Source organism: Melitaea cinxia, chromosome 18 (genome assembly GCF_905220565.1).
Source record: "Melitaea cinxia chromosome 18, ilMelCinx1.1, whole genome shotgun sequence".
Taxonomy (NCBI): domain Eukaryota; kingdom Metazoa; phylum Arthropoda; class Insecta; order Lepidoptera; family Nymphalidae; genus Melitaea; species Melitaea cinxia.
Window position 1 is genome coordinate 14478790 of NC_059411.1, and position 25518 is coordinate 14504307.

The following is a 25518-nucleotide window of genomic DNA, read 5'->3' on the forward strand; positions in this document are numbered from 1 at the left end:
GGTGCATTTTTTGCCCAGAGAATCGGCATAGCGATTCAACGGGGAAATGCTGCCAGCATTCTTGGCACAATTCCACGCGGACATGATTTATACCAAAACTATCTGTAAATATTTAGTTCTTAAGTTGTGAATTGTAAATATGTATAATATTTTGTATAAATAAAGTCATCATTTTGACATTGCTGACTTTGAGATCTAACAATAACTTTTCAAGTTATATATAATAATAATGCGTTTTTACTTGACTATTTTTTCGTCGACCTACGTTGTATTATACCGCATAACTTTTTACTGGGGTTACTGATTTTATTGATTTTTAATTTAATTGAAAGCAGGTGTTTATATGTGTGATGTTTGGTATCTCAGGAGAAGAAAGCAGGGTCACTACAAACTGCGCCAACGGACTAGTCGAAAGTTATAAATATTAGTTCTATAATTATCTGGTATTGATTCACAGTGCAAGACTAATTGTGCAATTTAAGTGATTTCTTAATCGTTGTCATTGTCATCATTGCTAACTACAGATTTTTCTACTATCACTTATATCGACTGGCATATATAGCGCCAAGACAATTGATGGAACGTTAAAAACAATGCAAAACATTTTGTGCTGTGTGTATGTATGAGTGTGTGTGTGTGTGTGTGTGTGTAATATATGTCTTTTATATCAGGGAAATATAAGGTCACAAGATGTAGAGCTATAAAAAGCGTTTCCTTAAATAACATTTCACAATTAACAGTTGTTAACATAAATGTTAATAAACTTCACAGGAAAAACACAATCAAATTCTCTTCATGTGAAAATTTTCCGTGATATCACAAATCACCCAATCAAATAGATCGTAGTCATACGATGCGGAAAAAAGTCAGAACGTTTTTGACTTGGATTCATAAAATTCATAGCAAAACACAAAAAGTGTCTGTGTGTCCAAATTACAGATGCTAGATGTGAAAGAACTAACTGAAAAGTCGTAGGAATTTATATAATTATTATGATCACGGTTCGTGAAAAAGTTCGTAAGCGCCATGCAAAATGAGTCGCTTATGCGCTTTGAGCGCTAATTTATTCTTACTAATACTATCTCATTCTCTCTTATATACCTATTTATGTGTTTCTTTCTTTGTCGTGACGATATCTTTTCTTCGAATTTCGAATCACGACAATCCTTAAGAAGTTTCACTCCACAAAAAATGTTCGTGACGTTCCAAATCATGGAACCTTATCCTGTACTACGCACAACGTTATTAGATCATAGCTGGTGCGATGCGGCAAAGAGTCAGTATGTTTTATGTATGCGGCGTCCCGTCCTACAATAACGACCGGCCCAGAATATTAGCTGGCTTTTCCCGAAGCCAAATAGAAGTGTTTTTCATTTTGTATAACAAAGGTTTTTGTTGAATGAATTTGAGAAAATTCGATATGGAAATAGAAATAGTGCTTTTTTTCCGATTTAAAATGAATAGAGAACACGTTTCAGTTTAAGGTCAAGTTGATGTTGAAGTTTTTTTTTAAATATTTGAATATAGTTTTACGAATTTTGGTATATATTTGTGGCGTTCGTTAGTTGGAAAAGAAAAAAAAACTTCGAATTGCTTTTTTAAGTAGTTAGTTTTATTTAAAAAGTTTTAATTACTTTTTTTTTACATTTTTAACAAATATATTCTTTTTTTCTTTAACCATTCTTTTTTATTTGTAATATTAATCGCTCTAATTTTTTAAAAAAATGTGCAGTTATATGAATTAATAAATAATAAATAAACTTCACACTCAACTAGGATTTTCTCCTGTGTCGGGGATGCGGAAACACACACAATACACAAGCACAAACGCTCACATCATCAACCACCACCAACATCTATATGGCCAATACAAATGTCTGTCGTGTGCAGGGATTGTGACCGCTGCGCCAACGCGTCGTCATTTGTTATTTATCTCAACAATTCAGTTTTCTAACGCTAACTCATGCTAATCAACGTCTGTCAAAACTTAAGTAACAGTAAATAGAAACTAACAAATAAATAAATAGGTACATACCTACTGTTGGAAAAGTTCAATAATTAAAAACTTGTAAACCTGTACAATTCTATATTGATGCACATCATTTTACCATTTCATTTTTTAAAACACACGGAGAATAGACAGGAGGAGGACAATCGAAACTAAAGACAATTGATAAACCTTGACTTTCCTAAAAACAGTTACTAGATGGCGCCACAAGTATTCTTATTTAAAAGATTATAATATTCGCATAATACAACACATACAATTAAAATAGTACTAGTTACTAAACAAAACATTAATGAACATGACATTCAATTAAGTTAACGTTATAAATATTTAGAGGGTGAACTACAGCAAGCGCTGTTCTTAAGAAGACTGTCTTCATAGGGTAACTACTGGGAGCTCGTTGGAAACTGCAGCACTCACTGATTTTCAAATTAAACGGGACGTGCAGCTTTTGTATATCACCAACTTAGGCTACATATAAGTCAAGAGGTTTTCTTATTTTATTTGGAATGGATTGTATGGTAACTATTAAAATTTTATAAAAAGTTTGGCTTAGTACTATTAATGTTGGTAAATTAATACATATACTGTAGGTAACTGTCGATCGATCATCATCATTGCCATCATTTCAGCCTATTACAGTCCACTGCTGGACATAGGCCTCCACAAGTTCGCGCCAAAAGTCGCGCCAAGAGTGTTTTGCCCATAGTCACCACGCTGTGCAGGCGGGTTGGTGACCGCAGGGCTGTTACCGCGGGACACATTAGCGCAAGAGTGATAAGGTACAAAAAAAAAAACGAACAAAAACAATAGAAATAATACTAATAAACTTATTTTGTAATATATACATTCAAAACTAGAGATATAAAATACATATATACTTAACCACATACACAGTTACATTAATTTTAAAATATAAAATTAAAATTTTCCTGTCCCAAAAATAACATTTCATTACACCATGGTCCATGACATACATGACGTTAGGAAACACGAACATTATTTTTAATTTCACTGCGGCTGCCTCGTCGTATAATAATAATACGGTTACAAAATTCCGCTGAGGCAAAGTTTTAGCAATCTAGCTCTCGACGCTGTGAGAATAAGCGGACAGGGTAATTTATATGACGTTCTTTATATGTTTTTGTTGTCATTTTGAAACTGGTCGTGCGTCCTGCTTTTGGTCATGAGCAGCGTTTTAAACTGACTTCAAAAAAAGGATGAGGTTGTCAATTCGACTGTATTTTTTTAAATTGTTTTTACGTGTGTTAACTCTGAACTTTTGTCTGGGTGGATCGATTTCGATACGTCCGTAATGTTAAAAAAGCGTAAGATTTTTATAAATAGTCATATGTGATGGCTATACAGTATGTAGTGTATTGTCTACGTGATGACTGTTATTATTATCACAGTTTGCTATTATTATATCATTCGATAATTATTATATAGTTTTATAAATCATTGTAAATAAAAGAAAGGTGTTAAGATAATTTTTGTAAAATATTTTTTTTTTATTTTATCCGGTGTAGTAAACCTTAAAAAGGTCATAACTAGATAATATTGCCCTCAAGCAATGTTCTCGTGTGATAAGTAAGACAAGCCGAGCTTTTTGGACTGCGCTGCATTAATATCAGGAGTAGAGTCGGCAACGCGCTTGTGATACTTTAGGTGATACAGATGGCATGAAAGCTCGACGGTAACAGAGTAGTAGCACGTGGAAAGTATCGTAAATAGTTCCATTATAGTTGCAAAGAAAAATATATCTTTTTTATATAACTAGGTCGGCAAACAAGCGTACGGCTCACCTGATGGTTAGCGATTACCGTAGCTTATAGACGCCTGTAACAACGGAAGCATCGCAAGTGCATTGTCGATCCGATCCCTAATCCCCTCTTCCTCCTCCCAGAAGCTCTGGTCACCTTACTCACCAACAAGAACACAATACTGCTTGAAAACAGTATTATTTAGCCGTGTCTTCTTTGCTAAACATCTAGATCTAGAACGTTCTCGTTAGCAAAGAATGAATCCTATCGTTTATAAAAATCTATTTGTAAATTAGATTAATTAGCATATGCCTAAAATAACCTTCTAAGTATTCTGCTCAACTATATCCTGTTTATTTTTCTAGGAATCGTAGCGTTATCTCAGCGAGAAATGATTAGTCATAATTAATTCAGTGTTGTCATATTCTGTGACTTTTAGTTTTTGACTTTGCCCAAAATAAGTCACAATGTCGTGTTCTACAGACTAACTACCTACTATCTATACAAATAAATAAAATTGGAGTGTCTGTTTGTAATATCAAAATAACTACTTTTTACTAAATGCATATGAATGTATACACGGTACAATTATACCGAAATAACATTTTTTACAATTTTTGTCTATGTGTCTGTTTGTTTTGGCTAATCTCTGAAACAGCTGGACCGATTTTGACGGGACTTTCACTGGCAGATACCTGATATAGTAAGAAGTAACTTAGGCGTATTTTATTTTAGAAATTTATTTATTTTATAGCTCCAGGAAGGATAACTATTTGTTAAATTCCACGCGGACAAAGTCGCGGGAACAGCTAGTAAGAAATATAGTATCAATTACAAAAAGAACGTTTCAAAGAATATCATCACATGTCCTGATTAACATGATAAACGAGCAAATTAATCAGAACCAATTTTTAAATGTTTTTGTATGTATTTATGTCTGTGTACGTGATTTACAAGTAGGTGTATATGTGTATATGCCCAAAGTTTATCAAGTTGTCATTTTTCTATGAAGTGATACCAGCTATACCCGTGAGAATAACTCGCACTAAATAATTATAATAATTACTAGCTGACTCGGCAAACGTTGTCTTGCCGCTAACGCTATTTAAAAATAGAGGTTGGTGGTAGAAGGGTGAAAATTTAGGGTTGTATGTATTTTTCAACGCCAAATCATAATAAAACAAAAAACAAATAATGTATCTAAAAATTAAAAAAATAATAGTGGTGGACTACCCCTATACATTTAGGGGGATGAAAAATATATGTTATTCGATTCTCAGACCTACCCAATATGCACAAAAAATTTCATGAGAATCGGTCAAGCCGTTTCGGAGAAGTTTAACTACAAACACCGCGACACGAGTATTTTATATATTAGATAAGTTTAAAAAATTACAAAAACCGTATTTATACTTAAGTCGATTTGAAATTGAGCAAAAAATTTACCGACCGTCAATCATGTTGACATTGTTTCAAAATTAAAGCCGTCATATACATAGTAAGTAATTAATTAATATATAAAAACAAAAGCAATAATAAAGTTTTTAGTTGTGGATGCCGGTAGAACAAGCAGTCATCTACAAAATTATATATGATTTATGTAGAGTAAATATGAGGTTTTTTTTTTAAAGGGAGGCAAATATCTCAACCTTAGCGTATTAATATGTATGATGATGTATCATCGCGAGATTAAAATATTTTGATTAGTCATGCTATATTACTGTGTGTTATTAATGTGTATGAGTGTGGTAATTGGGACAATTTGTATGACACCATTGGTCAACATATTAAATATTAATTATTAAAATAGGCTAGGTTAAGTGATTATAAACCCAAGGACGTTATTAATGAATCTGAATTGTATTATACTTAATTGATTCGTTACAAAAACAGTAATCAATCAATAATTAAAATACTTCAGGTCAAAGATATTCTCATAGGAATTAACATTTCACTTATATGAGAAATCCATTAGAAATAATACATTTTTAAATAGCTATAAATTTACAATAATTCTAGCCAAGCGTTTCGGTAATATACAATAGTTCATTATACGATATCGTCACAAAAAGCACAAAAGTGAGGGTAGAATCGCACTACATCGATGGGAAGATCAGTCACTATGCAGAAAAAAAGCGATTGATAAGCGACGAAACACAAATACATAGGATCTTCAAATGTTTAAATAGATGCGTCCAGATAAAATTCTAAATAAAAATTAATATTTATGTGTGTAATTTTAAAATTATATAATTAAGGTTTTTATTTATCAATTCGGAGGATCTTTTAAATATATATTTATAAATAATATTAAATTGAAGTGTGTTTTATATATTTTTTTGCAGAGTAAGAATTTTATTTTGATATTTTGTAGACATATTTTTTTATTGAACTACTATATTGCTGACTACTATACTATATAAATTAAAAAAAATATATACTAGTTTAAAAAAAGAACGAGGTTCTCAATTCGACTGTATTTTTTTACCCGCGTTACCTCAAAATTTTTGACAGGGGGATCAACTTCGATGATTTTTTTTTAATCAAAGGATGATGCATGTTTGATTGTATTTAAATTTTTATTCAGATCTAACAATTACTTTTTAAGTTATCGCTACTAATGCGTATTTACCTATTTTTTCGTCTACCTACGAGTACGTTATATTATACCTCATTACTTCTTACTGGGTGTACCGATGTCGATGATTCTTTTTTTGATCAGTTAGTGATTGTCACATAGTCTCATCTTATATTGATTGAGATGTGATTAGTGCCTTTTGAGTTTTCTTTAATAATGAGTGTTTACCTGACTATTCATGTTACAGGGATGCAGAAGCCTATGTCCAGAAGTGGACTCCAATAGGCTAAACTGACATTTGACTTGACTATTTTTTTTGTGTAACTACGTTGTATTACTTGTTAATGTGATTGAAGTCGTTTTTTTTTCGTTTGCAGTCGAACACAATTATTTTAATTTTTTACTTACTTTTTTTTGAAATCAAAATGAAGAAGCAACAAAAGATAAGCGCTAAGCTAGTATAGAATAAAATTCATAGTTAAGCTCTATAAAAGACAAAAAAGCCAGTAACGTGCCTGCAATTCCTATAATGTTGTGTGGTATTATGTTTGCGCATAACACTAGACATTCGCAGTCCCTTTGTTTTTAAAGTCGTAGTCGTCGTCGCCATTACAGCCTGTATCATTTTAGAAGTGCATAGTTTCACACTCATTTATTTGTAAAAGATTAGTTACACCATAAATAGTACATAAAATATTCACAGAAAAAAACCTGTTATTAAAGATAAAATGTTTATTACGCTGGACTTTTTTGAGGTCGGCAAACAAGCGCTTACCTGATGGTAAGCGATTACCATAACCTATAGACGTCTGCAACACCAGAAGCATCGCAGGCGCCTTGTCGTCCCTACTCCCAATCCCTCCTAGTAGCTCTGGTCACCTTACTCACCACAGGAACATAAAATTGCTTAAAAGCAGTATTATTTAGCTGTGATATTCTGCAAGGTCGAGATACTTCCCCAGTCAGGCTGCTCCAGATTTCGAGCAGGATATTTTCTGCTGTATCCTACTAATAACCCTACTAATTGAGTTTCTTTTTCTTTTTCCTCGTTCTCTCAATGATGAGGATCGCGACCACGAATGATATGTCTCCATTGAAGGCGATCGTAAGCAGCATGTATTGCACGGTGCAAGCTGCCTCCCACCGAATTCTTGATGACATCAGACCATCTTGCTGGTGTCCTCCCTTTGGCGCGTTTCCCTTCAACTTGAGCCAAGACTATGCTTAGGAGACCGCATAATGTGCCCGAAGAAGGTAAGGGCCTGCTCCATGCAGATCGTTGAGAGTCGATTGAGTTTATGTTAATATTAAACGATAATGTATTTAAATTCAATGTGTAATTTATATCAACGTTACAATACAAACCGGAGTGGAATAGCGCGGAAGGTCCGGTTTCTCCTACAAGGATAGAGGCCTATGCAAAGCAGTATGATGATACAGGCTGGATACAATTAAAAATAAATGAAAAATGAAAAGAGTTTTAAAATATTTCTCAATTAGTTATTGGTGATGTATGCAAATAAATTATAGTGCAGAAGACTTTGGCAGTCGCGGATTCTTCCACATCTGACAACAAACATATGTATAGTTCGTATACATGGTTGTGCTGGTCTAGACGTTTGTGCTTTAAGAATAAATCGTATTGGGACCGTGCACCACTGTTTCACCCGTATTAATTAAAAAAAAAAAAAAACGTACATAAATATATTGTATAGTGTATCATCTTCCTCGCTAAATGGAAACGAATTGAAATTAGACCAAAACAGACAAACTTTTCAAATAAATAACATTAGTATAGATAGGTTAACCGTGTGACTTTATTTACTGGTTAAACATTCATGGAAATCTTTGGGATTCATATTTGTATGGATGGGGCACTTACGTCCACGCAAAATGTTTATTTATCACCGATAAGAGTAACAACGACCTATCAATCACAATCAGGGAAGCAGACCGCTATTCTAATGGACTATTTCCCGGTCTGCAGAAATTTCTTGAAGGAGATTTTACGGCTCTGGGGAAGTTGAAGTTAGTTATTTTCGCCATAATGATAGTTTACCTATATTTTATTGTTTCCTCGTAATGAATAAGGTATGAAAATGTATTGAAATTTCAATGGATTTAAGTTTTATATTCCTTTTGTTCTTTTTTAAAAGTAATAGTTTATTGAGCGAAGTTTTTTATTTATTTATTTATTTATAAACAGAAAAAAAAATTAATTTATGTGATAAACAGTGCAGCAAAAACAACGAACAGTTTAACAGTGCACTGTGTTTCTAAAGTAATAATACTAAAGTACATACGATATTATATACTAACATAAAAATATGATATAAAGCTATACAAACTAATAAATAATACATGTGAATATAATTGGAAAGAAAAAAAAAATTAACATTAAGTGTTTAAGTGTTAAAATAAATTATTATTTTATTATTTATTTGATTATTAAATCATAATAAAAATAATAAATGTAAGTAAAAGAGGTCCTAAGCTTTGTAGTTTGTTTGTCCTTCCAATGATAAAGCCTCATATTAGTTACTTATATGACACATAAATTTAGTCAAACACCTAGTGACACGGGTCATAAGAGTTAAGTATTAATATTTTAAGAGGAACTTTGTATAATTTGACTCAACGACGATAAAATTAAAGAAGATAGACCTACAGCGAATTTGACTTAACTTACTCGAAAGGATACCTACAAAACATTAAATAATTTTACACAGTAATTTTGCAATAATTTCCTAGTTTTCTATCTACGAAACAGTGATACTAACTATACTAACTGGTATGTTTATATGGTATTTCGATATTTTTCTGACATGTATAAATAAATAAAATCTAAATATCTACACAATACACACACGGTCGTCTGTTCCTAAAGTAAGCAACTTAATGCTTGTGTTATAGATAAAAGCCGACTGGTATAGCTACATTTTTTTTTCGATAAACATACTTATAACTAATACATATATAAATAAATATTTATATTACACCCAGACTCGGGGTAGGAATCGAACCCACAAACCTCGGAGCAGAAAAGTGGTAACTACAAACTGCGCCAACGGGCTAGTCATATATTATATGCTTAACATACACACACGGGTGGTTATTCTTAAAATAGGTAACAGAACGCTGGCGTTTTACGTAACAGCCAACTGATACGTATTAATTTAAAATCTATGTTTCTATAAAATATAATTCTAAATTAAACATCAAATCCTAGGGAAATAATGAATATTTAATCCTGAATCAGGAAGCAGGATCACTGTTAACAATGCTAATTGAGCCAGTCAGAACTTTCTTTAAGGTTTAGCACACTCTTACACGTATTAAAATATACACTTATGATACAAATTTAAAGGCAAACTAGATTCAATTTACTTTGTTTCATATTTGATATTATACTAATTCTATTCACACTTAGTATAAACAAGTCATACGTCCCAAACTCCATCATTCTAGTTTAACAAGAAAACATATCGATGTACGCACCCGTAATTTCCTGCCTCCGTATCTGGCCTGCAGATTTTCAAACCGTTTATCTCCTGTCATTAGAAAATGAACGATATATCTACACAGTTAAAGATCATAATAATATAACAAGATCTTTAAGTGTCGATTCAAATTTTACAAGCGTGCGAACAGCAAAGTGGTTGGCTCTATTAACTATTTCAGAATGCCTATTTCATATAAGATAACGACTAGAATGTTCTGAAGTTTTAACTTTTAGAATTTTAAAGGCTATGTTCAGGCGAATGGATTTAGTTAGATTGTTGGAATACTTTTGGAAAATTAGTTAGGAAGTTGGGAATATGAGTATTTTTGGAACGAAGTTCCTTGTCGCCCGATACACGCACTGAGCGGGATGGAGGCGAGATCGAGAAAAGTGTAACAAGGCTTTCTCGACATTTGTTACTATAGTATAAAATTAGATCTCAAACATACGAGTCATATTTTAGTTACCACAAACCAATTATTACTGCAATTGAAAATTATTATTAAATATACCTTAACTGTTGTTTAATTATTTTTATTACAAATTACAGTTAAAGTTTGTTTCCCAAATAAAAAAAAATCATTAATAAAATAATAAAATAATAATAGCAACTAAACAATCCTCTATCATTTAGTGCTTAATTTATCTTTTTTTTTTTAATTTTATTTATTTTTTCCATGTAATGCTTCGGTCTTTTTACATACATCCTAAACATGTAAATCATTATATAGAAATCAATATATTTTATAAGAAACTTTTTTGTTTTTACTGTATAGCAAATATCTACCAAAAAGCGAAAGGAAATTCGAGGCGACCGAAAGGGGTACCATCGATCCGGCACGCCGTTTTTTGTTTGAATAATTAGTATTTTATGAGGGTTTTTCGTCTGTGTGTACTTATTGATCATAGTTGTGTGATCTCTTAACTATATTCAGTTGTTTAAATAATGTTATTATATTTATTGGCAACCATAAAATTTCAATAATTATCGGTATTATAAATATTATATGATTACTATTTTGCAGACATACAGAATAACCTTAAATGTCTTATTTTTAGACAAGGGTTTAAAGGTCGACAATATAATTATATGTGGGATATAGTGCAGAGTTCTTATTTCTTGAAAATTTATTAAATTTTCATATTCTTTTAATACACGTCTGTTTTTCGTTTCACTGGAATATTCAGTTAATTTTAAACACGATTCTTAACTTATGTAACGATAATATTCAAGAATTTAATATCACTCGTAACACGAAAAAAAGAATAACACCTTTATTGACTTGAAACTATCAGCTATGATTCTCCGTCACTATACCAATTAGTTACCTTTTATGCTAATTTATGGAGTACATATCGCTTATACCGTCAATATCTCTGATAGTGTAACATCCCATTGCTGGGCCTCGCCTCTTTTTCCATGCAGAAAAAGCATCGGAGCTTAATCCATTACGCTGCTTCACTACGCACGCGGGTTGGCGGATATTATATCCCAATAATTAGTAACGATCACTCTCAGGATTATATGATAAAAACCGGGACCGAAAACTTAATGAGCTCACTGAGTCATGATGAGGAGAGACCCATAAAGACAGGCATTCAAACCGGAATGAAATACGTACGAATACAAATATCCATCGTGAGCGGGAATCGAATACGCAAACGGCCGGTGTTAGGCACGCACATGGCGCTCACGTGCCCGTAAACACTAGAACGGTGTTGCTCTCGAAATATACACAATGCATAATACTATAACTTCAAAAATTATTGTGTTGACAATCAATCTCAACACAAGCATACATATGACATCAAATGTTACTCATAAAAGATCCTTTACCATAAAAAAGGAGAAGCACTAAACGTAATCGCCAATGAATCCATGGCGACATTTGCGTCAAATATATTTCTTTACTATCTCTCGAGGAACGGCCGATAAACTGAGCATAATTCAATGATATTGCCAATCTATAAAGACGTTTCACACAAGTCATATGGCAGGAAATTGGTATTTTCAAGCGACGCCATATTGCATTCACAGTTCTTGAATATTGAGTATAAATGCTAAATCGTGCGTTTCTGTTATTATGTGTGAATTTAGGATTTAATTAATTCTTGAAGTAAAATTTATTTACGCGCGCTTGACTCAGGGAGTAAGGTGGTGAATGCGTGACCGGGGCGTTACGAAAAGTGTGATCGGGTAAGTCGAACGGGAATTGAGAGGCAGATATCCTTAATACAGATAGCTCAGCTACCTAGCTAGGAGAAGTAGAGATCATACTTAGTAATTACTTTCAAATTACACCTAGAAACTAATTGTTCCTTTTTTGTTACTTGTTACTTGAATGTGTTGTGTAAACATGTAAATAAATATATAATTTTTTTTTAATATAAGTTAGTGAAGATATAAATGGAGTTGCGTTTTGTATATAACTGTAGGAGCTAAAGAAGGCTTACTTCAATCGTGTGGTCTAATGCAAACTCGTTTTTTATTAAACTGAAGTGCCATACAATTCAAAATGTAATAAATAACTACACAAATGTCTCATACTTAACATCTTTTGCTTGATTTGCTTTTGAGTTGGTGGTCCTGAAACCCACACAACATACGAGTACAAGCAAAGATGCTTAGACCATAGCAATCTTTGTGTCTTATCAAACGTGTGCTATGGAATAAAAAGGTAGTACTATGACCATTGTCTAACGTGTCGTGAAAATCTATAAGCTATGTACCCATTTTTTTCCTGAAATAAACCAGAGTTTAGGGTCAAAAACCATAATTGATCTTCCTTGTCCGATATCTGTGCAACTTTTGCCCACATGTTTAGATAACTGGGAAAAAGGCATGCAGTGGCAGACTGGCGGTTATCGTCCAGTTAATCATAGGTGTGTTAACTGAGGTAGAGCACAGTAGGAAATATCCTACTCAAAACCTGGAGCAGGCCGACTGGGAAAGTTTACGGGGCCAAGGAGGAGACGGTTTGCCCACCTCCTCCCCCCTCGTAATACTGGAGTCACCGGCCGATAGTTGGGGGACTTCGGCCGGCCAGACGACACTGTCTGTATTTATGTACTTGTATCTTTTGATCACAGCTAATTAATACTGCTTTCAAACAGTATTGTATTCCAGTGGTGGGTAAGGTGACCAGAACTCCTGGGAAGGATTTAGGGTAGGATCACGCTTGCTTTCTGGTGTTGCAGGCGTCCACAAACTACGGTAATTGCTAACCATCAGGCGAGCCGTACGCTTGTTTGCCAACCTAGTTAAGTAAAAATTAAAAAGGCATGTATGTTCTAAGAATAGATGAAATCATTAAACAACATGAATTTTATAATATTGTATTATAGCAATATAATTTGATTAGAAACGTTCTTTTGAAAGTCAACATAAAAACATTTTCATTATGATTGTTATAATTAATTATTCGACGAAAATAGCAAATTAATTCCTATTAATTATCAAATTCGTCCACTCGAATTAATTCCAATTACGCACATTATATTATTATTAATTCAAATTTAATAGAAACGACCCAGAATTCGCAATTTCCGTAAAATAAGACGGCATGGGGTAAATTTCGCGCTCGAAGTGCGTTTATTAGGTACAAGCTCTCGCCCTCGGCTTTTACTGTATGGGTTTAATTATTTCGCTGGGAATGCTTAGAAGTACTTGGCAATTATACGTTTAACCGTTGTATTAAAATGGCTTTAAGTGTTAAATCCCGTAAAAAATATAAAGGTTGGGGAAAACTTGTTATAAATACATAATCACGCGTATTATAAAAATGGATTTCATGTATCTGTAAATTTTGTTGAGTTTTGTTTGAAATAAATAATACAAAGTGATAATAAGTGAATAAGCCATAAATTCACCAGCACTACATATTTTATTTTCCCAAATTAAGTATGTTTCTTTTAAATAAGGTGGATGGCCCATTTTAGTATAATTTTTAGAAATATTCTGTATAGATTTTCAGAACACAACATTTATTAAAACAAGAAAAACTTAAAGCGTGTGAATGTAGTTTGTATGTTATTAAATTGAGTATAAATTTGAAATTTATATAAATAATGATATAATATAAACAATTACAAATAATTTACAAAACGAACCAAAGTATGGCGCCTATCCATTGTAATATTATAAATGTGAAAGTGAGTTTGTTCGTTCGTTTGTTTGTCCCACTTTCACGGCTGAACGGTTTGACCAATCGCCATGAAATTTGGTATGCATATAGGTTAGAGACCCATAACGGACATAGGCTACCTTTCATCCCGGAAAAATGCGTAGTTCCCGGGGGATAGGGAAAAGACTTTACGTATTTTTTTTTTAAATATTTTAACACACCAACGTAAAACCAGAGTCATAGTGTATATTAATACTTATTTTAATTAAAATTTCAATATTTAATATTGACCTTGCCATTTTATGGAATTATTTCTAAAGTGAACCTCTTACCTTACATTTGAAACCCAGAATGGGGCTTCTGTCAAGCATTCGTGGCATAGCTCTAAAATGAAAAAGACTCCCGCAGCCGAACTGGCTCCACACGTATCGACTCGTCGTTCCTGTGGGCCTAGTCAGTGATATCGAGAGGGTGGCGCAGAGCTTAGGCAACTCTGCGTTTTCCTGAAGATTGACCTAGGCGACACAGTGTCTTTCTGACACTGTCTAAATCGTCTGCAATAGACGGACTAAGGCCAATGAGTGTGAGTGAACCTCTTACAATCCTGTGGTTATATTATCTTTTTTTAATTGTATTTCACAACATTCACGGGCTCTTAGTTGCCCCTTGCTATTTGTACTACACAAAATATTTGTTTTATTATCGGCGTGCATGTTTTTTTTTTAATTACCTCAGACCAGTAGTTCTCAAATCGCTAGGAAGGTCCGACACTGAAGGCTTTTTGCTATTATAAATATATTACATTAATATAATATATATAATTATATATCTAATACATAAAATACTACAGTACTATATAATTATATACACAGCTACGCTTTTAATCTATTATATTTTTAATATCTACGATTTTATTTTTGTGTTACCCACACATTAGGAATTCTAAATATCTATTATATTTTTATTATAATGTCTAGATATTCGCGGGCGAAGCCACGATAAATCTAGTATAAATAATTATAACGCTGTACCCAATTATAATGTACATTTCTGAAACAAACCGTCAAAATTCGTAGTACCAGAATGACGTTTAATTCTGGTACATTGTGTCTGCTCAGGTGTACGAAATTATCTAATGCTCTCGACGTAAATTTCGATGTTTGCAGTGAAGTTGTATTGATGATGTTGGAGTTTACAATTCAATGGCTTTGCGTATACTCTACACCGTAGAAGTTTGGTGTATTAATACCACATTAGCAGTTATATCGAAACGTTAAAAATTTTATTCGTCTTGTCATCTGGAAAATAATCCACATAGCGAGCTTATAGTGTCATAATTTCGAGACAGATTCTTACAATTATTGAATATGTTTATTTTATTTATATCTAAATAGACGCTGCGTCTTAATTATATTTCTTCTATCCTTTTTTATTCGCGTTGACGCATATAATTCGTTCTATATAACTTTATTTGTATGTTTTGCGTTTGCGTTCTTTTCCGAAATGTGTGTAGCACGAATTAACTAAGGCAACACTTATACTTAAATTGGTAGTGTATGTCTTTTTGGTATTAAAATTAAAAAAAATAAATAAACACCTTTCCTACGTGTATACGTAGGAATTCATTTGGTAGAAATAGGATAGAATTTTCTAAGCTTATATACGTACAAAAGTCAGACGTCTTGACACAGGTTTTCTTTTAAAACTTAAAATGAAGTCTCACCTTCATATCTTGAAACAGAAATGTACGTACGTGTATATAAATATGTTTTTATTTTGTTAATTTTCAAATGAATATGAAATTTTATCATTGAAGTTGATAACGAAAGGATGAAACGATACTCATAAATAGATTCTCTTGTATATAAAATACTCGTGACACAATGTTAGTTCCAACTGCTGGCTTTGAAATACACAGGCCGAAGACGAGCAACAGCGCCCTGCGGTCATCGACCCGCCTGCCCAGCGTGTTGACTATGGGCAAAACACACTAGTTCACGCCATTTTTGGCACTTGTGGAGGCCTATGTCCAGCAGTGGACTGCGATAGGCTGAAGTGAATGTTAGTTACAATACTCCTCCGAAACGGCTGGACCGATTTTTATTATGCATATCGGGTAGTCTGAAAATCGGCCAAAATCTATTATTTCATAGCCCTAAGTAATAAGGGAGGAGGATGAAGGGGGTTTATAACATATATGGCAAATCAATGTTTGCTGGGTCGGCTAGTTATTTTATAAAATAAATCTAAATAATCTTATTTAACTCGAGACCTTACAAGAGCAAATCTTATGCATATTGTTTTCCAATGCTTACGCAAATTTAACTCATTATAATGAAACAACTTTTTCTGATTTTATCGCAGTTTATTAGATTTTTACATTCCCGATGATTTTTATCACTTTGCATAGCAATTTATAAAAATAAAAATAAAAAATATGTCGATATGTACGATTTTATTTTTGTGTTATCCACACATTAGGAATTCTAAATATGAAGCGGTCAATTTTTGATATGATATTCAAAAATGTTTAAATATGTAGATGACTATCGTATATCCATACTAATGTTATAAAGCTGAAGAGTTGGTTTCTCTGTTTGGACTAATATCTCTGGTTCGAATTAAAAAAAAGATTTTTGCTTTTTATTGTCCATTAATTGAGGAAGGTTATAGGCTGTATTATATTTAAGTACGTTTTTTATTCAAATTAAGGCGATTGAAATCGTGTGTCACTGCTAGTTTATTATAGATTTACACTCTTGTCTAATCAATAACTAGATTTTCTTAATTTTATTTACGAGAAAAGATAATAATGGGCGGATATATAGCTAATTAACCATTTATTTATAGATTTTTTTCTATGTTGCAAAATGTGAGAGTAGCATTGTTTCATAAAAACATTAAAAATATCCAAAAATATTTGGGAAAATCCAGAAGGGCGCGGCTATCTCCACGCACACTTTTAAAACCATTGTTTGCAAATTATACATAACATCGCCCTCTAGTAGCTTGATTAACAACTAATGATCGACCGTACAGCGATTAAAATTTCGATTAGTTGATTTAGTTCTTGCAGATAATCATAAACTCACATTCACATTTACTTCATTCTCAATAGTTTTCTTAGTTAATTAGTATTGTAACAAAATAAAAAAATAAATAAAATAAAAACACCTTATTTCGTGAAATGATTCTTGGGTTATTTTGTCATCATTCGTATTTCAAAAATGTTGAAATCCATCATACTGTTTATTTAAGCGGTTCTTTTAAATCAAACAGATAAAAAAAACTTCAAACTACATTTGATTTATAGTTTGACGTGTATTGTGTATAAAAGTATGTATTTTAATCGAATATTAATGCATTGTGTATTGTGTAAAAATATAGAAGTTGAAGAGTAAACGCTTCTTGTACTTTACATTTTGTGAAAATAAATCACAGTCTTCCTTGGAGACGTGCAAAATACCAAAATCTCCCCATAATTTACGGATTGGTCAAATTCACGAAAAATGTTCATGTTGAATTACAAACGTCGGATGAGAACGGCACAGGAATACGGAAAGAGATCGGAATTAATAAAAAGCCAAACACGTTTAATCGCGGTGACGTGTACAACTTGTCTTCTACGTGGAATCCGATAATTTAATAAAAGTGAAATTCCTTGAACAATTTTCGCGCGATTCTCTTAGAAGAGTATGCACGCAGCATTATAATGAGAACAAAAATATTGTGAGGGTAGTTGAAGAAAATTCGCAACTTGGTAACTTGAAGTTTTCTTATCATTTTTTTTGTTGATGTATACGTATGTGACATTTCATAACACTAAATATAACACAATAGACCCATAACACATATTCAAAATATGTTTGCGAGTCATATTACCTCACAAAAAATGGTGAATTAGAATCTACATCTATACTAATAATAACGCTGAAGACTTTGTTTGCTTTAATATCACTAATCTCAAGAACTACTTGTTTAAATTAAAAAAAAATCGTTTTGTGTTGCATAGTCTATTTACCAAGGAAGGCTTTTCTTCTAATAGGCTTTTCTTCTAATAAACGTGGGTAAAACCGTGTTGCACAGCTAGTCATCATCATCACTTCAGCCTAATATAGGCCACTGCTGGAGATATGCCTCCACAAGTTCGCGTCAAAAATGGAGTGAATTCATGTGTTTTGCCCATAGTCACCATGCTGGGCAGGCGGGTTAGTGATCGCAGGGCTGGATTTATCACACCGAAAACGCTACTACAGCTACGACTACTACAACTACGACAGCTAGTACAGGATAAAATTTCTCGATTCTAATATTCTTACTTTGTGTTGCCGGATAATTTACCTATAATGAGTAACGATAATTATCATTTGCTTGCGATAGTAATCGATACCGATTGCTATGTATGTGACATGGTGAGAAGTCCAAAAACTTAACTAAATTTTAGAATAAATACAAACATCTGCTCCACGAAGTAATCAAAGCTGCAACCGTCAACGTTGATGGATGTTTTAACACGATTTAATTAGAACGGTCGTCACAGCTTATAAGTTCTACTAATTGAGGTTTTTAAAACGTAGGCTATATAATATATGCTGGCAACGCAACAATCCACATTAATACTATAAGGCTAAAAAATTTTATTGGTTAAACCTCAAAATCTCAGGAAATACTGGTTCAAATTGAAAAATGCATTTTGTGTTGGATACCCTATTTAATGAGGTGAGCCTATAGCCTATTTTTTTCCTTAAATTAATGCGTGTGGAACTGAGGAGCACAAATTATATATAAGCTAACAACATACAACTATGCCATGTAGTAATCATGTGGTCGTCTTCATAAAATTAGTATAATAACTTTTCCATCTATAATAGCCTAAATAATCATAATAGCCTATAAAGCTTTGTTGGGCCAAATCTAATAAATAAAATTCTCATGTCACGGTGTTTGTTGCCAATCTGTTCTGAAACGGCTGGACCGATTTTTATGAAATTTTGTGTGCATATCGTGTAGATTTGAGAATCGGCCCACATCTGTTTTTCGCGTCCCTAAGTTACAAACAAGGGGGGGGGGATTAACTAGCTTAAAATTGATATAGCAAAACATTATTTCCTGGGTCAGTTAGTAAATTATAAAATCAGACAAAATAATTAATCTTCTTTAAATCTCATCTTCATAAAATGAGTAATATTTCCTCACGACACTCAGGTTTCCTCAAGATGTTTTCTATCGTCAAGAAGCATGAGATGAATTTCAATTTTATCTATTGAAAAATTCAGTGGTGCTCAGCATAACTTTATAAAAATGCTCTCCCGCTCACGTCTTCAACCACGTGTTTCTGATTTGTTGTCTCAAATATTACATATCTTTTTTAAGATTAACGTACATTGACTCCCATCTCTTCCTAAGCTAGGAAATTTAATGCTTGTGTCATACTGATATGGCTACCATTTTATGGAATAAACTAGCTGTGCCGGTGACTTTCTGCGCGTGGAATTTAACAAAAAGTAAAATTAAAGTTTATTTCGCAGAGTTTTAAAATAAATAAATTGCTAAAATAAAAATAGCCTAAGTTACTCTTTATTACATCAGCTACCTGACAGTGAAAGTCATGTCAAATCGGTCCAGCCATTCCAAAGATTAGTCGGAACAAACAGACAGACAGACAGACAAAAAATTGTAAAAAATATATATTTTGGTTTATGTACCGTGTATATTTGGTAAAAAGCGGTTATTTTAATATTACAAACAGACACTACAATTTTATTTATTTGTATAGATGTATATATAAATCAAGATAGATAAATAAATATAAATTACATCCAGGTTCGGGGTGGAAATCAGACCCTCAACTACCGAAACAGAAAGGAAGTTTATCACGAACTAGTTGTTCTGACCCCAGTTCTAATTAGGGTGATTCAACTGCCAAAGTCTTTGGTTAATTATTTAAACGCGCTCATTCTACGCTTGCGCCGCATCTATCTCTCTTCCACTAGATTGGGCTATGCGTCCGAGATTTTGTTATGACATTGTCACGTTAAACTGTCGTCCGTAACCAACTTTACATACAATCAACCAATTTGTTTTTGTATGTAAAAAAAAAGAAAAAAAAAAGTGGAATAAATAAAGTATTAAAATTTCATCAGTTCTGGCACAAAAAAAAATATCCGACCTCCAACGAAAACCTTATTCACAAAGGGTATTTTCCCGAAATGATACCAGCAACAAAAATACATTATAAACAAATGTTATGTTAATTTATAATTTCGTGGGAGGAAATTTTAATTAAAACGGACTTAGCCACAGTCCTGTAATTAGCTCAAAAAGGATTAATTGATTTGAAAAGGTCGACCGATTTAGAATGGGGCGAGCTTGGTATAGGTTTTAATTAAAACCTTGGTCAATGCTCGTGACAGGATTATAATTTTAAAAAACTTCCGTTCAGATTATTCGTGTTAAAAAATATAGAAACTATTTATCGAATAGTGTTATTTTTAACAAACTTTGAAATAGTAGACACAAGTAAGTAGAATTGAAACAGAGGGAAATTAGTTGGTGTGTTTTGTATACTTGCCGATTTCCTTGTCACAAATGTGTGAACTTATTGAAAACAATCTTAATTTTTTCTAAAGTTGATTGTTTTGGTAGATTTTCGAAAATCTAATTTGTTTTGTTGATAAATTTAAAAACTAGTACTACATATAGCAGAAAAAACCTATTAATACTAAAGCGTGCAATAATTGTGTATGCTAGCAAATAAAAAAAACCGACTTCAATTACATACATACATATACATATACATATAATCACGCCTCTTTCCCGTAGGGGTAGGCAGACACCACTTCTTTCCACTTGCTACTATCCTTACATACTTCTTTCGCTTTGTCCACTTTCATTATTCCCTTCAGACACCCTCTTCGGTTTAGGGTACTCTTGACCTGGCCTTATTTCAAGACGTCCCGTTATTTGGTCTCGGAACGTCCGCCTAGGTCTACTCCTTCCAACCTTCCATCCACACTCGCCTTATACACTTTTTTTGTCAATCGTTCTTCACTTATTATCTCGACATGACCAAACCAGTTGAGCATACCTTTCTCAATTTTTGTCACTACATCTTCTTTCAGACCACAGCGTTTCCTTATCTCACTATTTCTTATCCTGTCACTCAGTTTAACTCCTATCATACTTCTCAACGCTCTCATCTCAACTGCATTTATTCTGCTTTCATGTTTCTTCTGCCATATCCAACTTTCACTTCCGTACATGAGTGTCGGAACCAACACCCCCTCATGCACAGCCAAACGAGCCTTGTTAGACACCTTCCGACTGCTCATAAATGAGTGCAAAGCTCCATTTGCCCTGTTTCCTGCATTCACTCTTCTTTCAATATCACTCTCAAACTTTCCATCTCTTGTAAACTTTGAACCCAGATGCTCCTGGGGGGATTGGGTATAGGGTCGGCAGCGCGCTTGCGATACTTCTGGTGTTGCAGGCGTCTATAAGCTACGGTAATCTCTTACCATCAGGTGAGCCGTACGCTTGTTTGCCGAATTAGTGACATAAAAAAAAAGATACACAAACTTATTCACCTGTTCAATTTGTTCATCTCCAATCACGATATTGCAGTCTGTCACTGCCTCATCTCTTTCAAACACTATCACTTTCGTCTTCTTTACATTCATCTTCATTCCCTTTCTTACAAAGGCTCCACTCATATCAGTTACCATCTCCTGCAACTCCTCAGGCGAAGACGCAAGTAATACTTGATCATCAGCATAGAGAAGACATTTGACGAGTAACTCATTCATTCTCAACCCATTTTCATTCTCTTTTAAATATGTCAAACAATTGTCCATGAATAGATTAAACAGCCACGGTAATGCTACACATCCCTGTCTAACACCTTTTTCGATATTAAATCATTCAGTGTATGTTCCATTTATCCTCACACAAGCACTAGAATCCCTATAAAGAGTTTGCAATGCTCGTATGAGGACACTGCTCACACTTTTTACAGACAATGCTGACCACAATTCATTCGTCATCACTCTATCATAGGCCTTTTCTAAATCCACGAACACGCAATAGACTTTTTTGTTTTTTGCCAAACACTTTTCGGCTATGCACCGCAAAGAAAAGACCTGATCCGTACATCCCATTCCCTTTCTAAATCCCGCTTGTGCATCCCATACCTTATCGTCTGTTTCATCCACAACCCTTTCAATCAACACTTTTGCGTACAATTCACTGACGACGCTGAGGAGGCTTATACCGCGGTAATTCCTGCAGTCCTGTCGTGACCGTTTTCCCTTCTACAATGGGACGACTTCAATTACATCGACAAGTAATACAATGTAAGTAGACGAAAAAATTAACAAACGCACTAGTTGCCACTACGATTTTCGAAGATTCCACTCAATTTCTCTGGGATCCCATTATTAGATCTTGGTTTCATTATCATGGTACCATCCTTGAGATATCTAATACAAAAATAATCAGCAAAATCTATTCATAAACGACGAAGAAGACGTATAAACGCGAACACACATAAAAATATATATATATATGCGGTCGAATTGAGAATATAAATAGGCTGCATGCCTAGTGTTAAGCTAGTCTAAAATTAAATTTATTATCTTACAATTTTTAGGGTAATTTTAAAAAAGATGCTACAATTGATAATTACACGTGTGCTAAAATTAAACTAAGATATGACGGTTATATTTTATATTGTAATAAAGCTAATTTTGAAAACGGTATTTATTACAGCATTGTTAACTACTTACTAAGGTAGGACATATCAGGAAATATTCTGCTGAAAATCTGGAGCAGCCAGACTGGGGAAGTCCTCGACCTTATAGAAGGTTACAGCTAAATAATACTGCTTTCAATCAGTGTTGTGTTTCTGTGGTTAGTAAGGTGACCCGAGCTCCTGGGTGGTAATGGGGGTAGGGTTGGCATCGCGTTTGTGATGCTTCTGATTTTGCAGGATATCTATCTATGTCTATAAGCTATGGTAATTGCTTACCATCAGCTGAGCCATACGCTTGTTTGTCGACCTAGTTGTACAAAAAACGTAACTACATGTTTATGAATGTACTTATTATGTGTTGCATTAGAGTTTATTTTACAAACTTTCATATAAACAAACAACATTCATTAAAACCAACAAGAGACAGCAGAAGCATATAAATTTAAACAAAAGAAATCTAATTATACACAGACACATTATAAAAGATACAACAAAAGAATCACAACAATGACAACAATATACAAAATATATAAATATATATAACACATTCGATACGAAACGCGAATCAAAATCACTCGCTCCCGTATAAATAAACAATGCGTCGACAAAACGGGAACATTTCGAACAAAACATCAACAATCGTTGCACTGTTTCAACAGCACTTCATTGAAATGTCCTACTTAAGAGCAAAAATGAGTGTCGCAGTATTGTTGAATGCAAATAGAATGCACAAGTTGAAGTGCTTGGAACAACCGTATCGGGGACCGGATAGAGAGTTAGGAATGTTGAGATGTGATTGTAAATATTATTATATATGTTAAAGATGGATAATTATCTCATGAAAAATCAAATTTTAATCAAATTAAAATCAAATAAATAAATGAAAATCAAATTTAAAAACAAAAATTAAAAATTTTAACTCTTCATGACTTTGTGTGTCATTTTGCTCAGGAACCATGCTAATCTTATCTGTATCTTTCCAACTTCAATATTTGTAACGCCGAAGCGAGAACAGATGCTATCTAACTATATATTTACTAATTTATCATCTTTGAAATGGTTTTTATTCATTTTCTAACTCAAATAATAAAAAAAACGAGCGTGCTTTAGACCACACAACTGAAGTAACACTTCTTTAGCTCCATCTAACTTATACATATCTCCCTCTCAACATCCGTTCGCTCCGCCCGATCACACTTTTCCTAACACTCGTCACGCATTCACCAACTTACTCCCAAAGTTAAACATGCGTAAAGAAATTTTACTACAAAAACTACAAAAAATTTAAACGCCTGTCTATACGTCACAAAGTCTACATTGAAGCGAGACAAAGATATCGACAACTGAGTAAGTTTGAATACTATCTCAGTAAATGAACTCATACCTATAGATTAGTTCTCGGCTCGTTGTATATAATATTAGTATGAACTAGTCGCTGTAACCAGTTTTGCTTTTGTTTAAATTTTACTTTTTAAACTTTTCTAAGTGAGTTAGGGTACAGCAGGAAATTTTCTGCTTAAATTACGGAAGCAGCCCGACTGGGGACCTTAATGTTACAGAAGATCACAGCTAAATCATACTGTTTTCAAGCAGTGCAGTGTTGTGCGGAACTTGTCACTGCCGAGCTTCATCACCGCGATGCTCGGCGACGACGAGTCCTGGAAGGCGAAGGTCTCATTCTGCAAGACAGTAATGTCCCAGAAGGAGAATGACTAGCGGATGAGAGGAGGCCGCCGACGAGGCCTCCGTCCGCAGGCGATGAACAGGGGTGCGTAGGAGGCGTTACTTAATGCGCCTCCAGTAACGCCCCTGTGCCCGTGTCGGGCCGGGATGGGAACCTGGTTCTGCTAGACATGGCGTCGTCAGGATTGTTCAGACGTGAGCCGGACAGTTCCAATGGAAGAGAAGTCTGGCCTTTTCGCCGAGGCTAGCCTGTCGCTTGTTTGCCGACCTGACTTGATAAAAAAATATATTTTTATTATACTCTGTATATATAGTACTGTATATATAGATTTATTTGAATATATACTTACTTGACACAATTTCGACATTAAACTTAATAATATAAATATAATAATAATAATATATATTAAATTAATTCTGAAATTTCGTCTAATTACTAACAGACACCCTGCTCCAAGCTATTGCAATATAGATATCTCTTTTGCGTTTCTAAGAACTTTACAGTAACAAGGAAAGATATTATTACATTGTGTTTCTAATAATAGTTGAAGTTTAAAGCAGTTATATTTAAATCGATTTATTTTTAAAGTGGATAGTCTTCTTTTATTAACCGACTTCCAAAAAAGGAGGAGACTCAATTCGATTGTATTTTTTTTATGTATGTTACTTCAGAACTTTTGACTGGGTGGACCGATTTAGACGTTTTTTTTTTAAACGAAAGGTGGTGCGTGTCATTTGGTTCCAATTAAATTTATTTGAGATCTAACCACTACTTTTCGAGTTATATCTAATAATGCGATTTTACTTGAATATTTTTTCGTTGACCTACGTTGTATTATACCATATAACTTTTTACTGGGTGTAGGTAACGATTTTGATGATTTTTAATTTAATCGAAAGCCGATGTTTATCATATGGTCATACTTAAATTTCATCGAGATCTGATTACAACTTTTGGAGTAATCTTTGATAATACGTATTTACTTGACATTTTTAACCGACTTCCAAAAAAGGAGGAGGTTCTCAATTCGACTGTATTTTTTTTTTTTTTATGTATGTTACATAAGAACTTCTGATCGGGTGGACCGATTTCGACAATTTTTTTTTTAAT

The 25518-nt window shown here is 33.5% G+C and overlaps 1 protein-coding gene and 1 non-coding gene across 2 annotated transcripts in view; one reads left to right on the plus strand and one right to left on the minus strand.

Moving 5' to 3' along the window:
- Positions 1–25518, plus strand: part of LOC123662149 (nephrin-like) — a 153813-nt gene that overhangs the window by 47605 nt on the left and 80690 nt on the right. The window lies entirely within an intron of this gene.
- LOC123662561 lies at positions 23632–23737 on the minus strand. The gene has a single exon (XR_006744504.1). It is a non-coding gene; the product is annotated as a U6 spliceosomal RNA (small nuclear RNA).